The sequence below is a fragment of the Propithecus coquereli genome, unplaced genomic scaffold (genome assembly GCF_000956105.1).
Source record: "Propithecus coquereli isolate 6110/MARCELLA unplaced genomic scaffold, Pcoq_1.0 Scaffold57, whole genome shotgun sequence".
Taxonomy (NCBI): Eukaryota; Metazoa; Chordata; class Mammalia; order Primates; family Indriidae; genus Propithecus; species Propithecus coquereli.
Window position 1 is genome coordinate 6,164,075 of NW_012151618.1, and position 1,875 is coordinate 6,165,949.

Sequence of the window (1,875 nt, forward strand, 5' to 3'; positions counted from 1 at the left end):
CACTAATTGATGTTAAAATTAGTGGGCAAAAATTCGAGGTGAAACAAGATAACTGCATAGGCTTGAAGTATTTTCCCCAAGGTATTTATGAGTTAACAAGGGAAAAATAGTAACTTTACAGTAGAGAAACCCAGCAGATGCCACCTTAACCGAGTGACTAAGGTTAACATCACGAGTGATAAGACCTTGCAACATCACATCCCACGAATAGGATGCACAGGGCTCATTACCTTTGTGATATTCTTGGCAAAATGCATAACCTCAATCTAATCTTGAAAGAAACATCAGATAAATCCACAATGAGGGACATTGTACAAAATAACTGATCAGTACTCTTCAGAAGTGTCACCAGCAGGAAAGATAAGGAAAGACTGAGGAACCATCACAGATTGGAGGGAACCAACGAGTCCTGACGACTAATCGCAATGTAAGGATACTGGATCCTGGGGAAGAAGAGGGACATAGAAAACTCGATAGACAGTCAGTGAAAATTGAATAAGGTCTGTAGATTGTATTGTATTCATGTTAACTTCCTGATTGTGATCATCGTACCATGGGTGATGTGATGTTAACACTCGGAGATTTGGGTGAAGGATTATGGGAATTCTTGGTAGTAATTTGGTAACTGTTTTTCAAGTCTGACATTATTTCAAAATGAAAAGTTGAGAAAAATGAAGGTACAGAAAGCATACATACTATGTGCTATTAAGTAAGAAAATGGGAGAAATAAGCGTTTAAGTTTTTACTTGCTTGTATTTGCATATAAAAGCATTGAAAAGATTAATGAGAAATGAATAAAAACTGTTACTTGTAGGGTACCAGATGGGGAATATGTGAATGGGGCAGGGTGGGAGTGAGACTTCTCTGTACACACTTTTTAAAATAGTTTTGCCTTTTGAATCATATAAATGTATTACCTATCCTTTCTCTCTCACAAAAAAAAAAAAAACAAACAAACAAAAAAACCAAAACTCAGCTAGATCACCTTGTAGTTCATAATGGCAAAGATATTTTATATCATGGTTTCTCGCCATTACCCTATGAGGTAGTTAGTATTATTATATCATTGACATTTTAAATATGAGAAAACCGAGGCACATATGTATAAATAACTTATTCAAAGTCATCAGCTGAGACTCCAGAGACTGCACAGGGAAATTACCAACAGGGAAAGCAGATTTCAGAAAAAGAAATGGCCAGGAAAACGGTCAGGAAAAGAATAGCATAGTCCAACGGCCAGAAATTAAAAGGAAGTTTAGCTCCAGAAGAAAGAAAACTTCCCGCTGTCTTCATTAATTTAAGACTGGATGGTCCCCACCCCCTTTCACAAGATGGCGCCTAAGGCTAAGGAGGAAGATGGCCAAGAAGGCAGCACTAAAAGGCATCCACAGCCACAAAAAAAAAAGATCCGTACATCACCCATCTTCTGGCAGCCAAACACAGTGCAGCCCCGGAAGCGGCTCTTCTTTGGAAGAGCACCCCCAGGAGAAACAAGCTTGATCGCTATGCCATCATCAAATTCCCCCTGACCACTGAGTCTGCCATGAAGAAGACAGAAGACAACAACACGCTTGTGTTCATTGTGGATGTCAAAGCCAACAAGCACCAGATCAAACAGGCTGTGAAGAAGCTCTATGACATCGACGTGGCCAAGGTCAACACCCTGATCAAGCCTGATAGAGAGAAGGCCTATGTTTGACTGGCTCCCGATTACGATGCTTTGGAGGTTGTCAACAAAATTGGGATTATCTAAACCAAGTCCAACTAGCTAATTCTAAATATATATATCTTTTCACCCTAAATAAAAAAAAAAACTGGATGGCCTAAACAATGGACATTTATTTCTCACAGTTGTGGAAGCTGAGAAATCCAAGA

At 39.1% G+C, this 1,875-nt stretch overlaps 1 pseudogene; it reads left to right on the forward strand.

Moving 5' to 3' along the window:
- Positions 1-1,356: 1,356 nt before the first annotated feature.
- LOC105821335 lies at positions 1,357-1,753 on the forward strand (annotated as a pseudogene).
- The last annotated feature ends 122 nt before the right edge of the window (positions 1,754-1,875 follow it).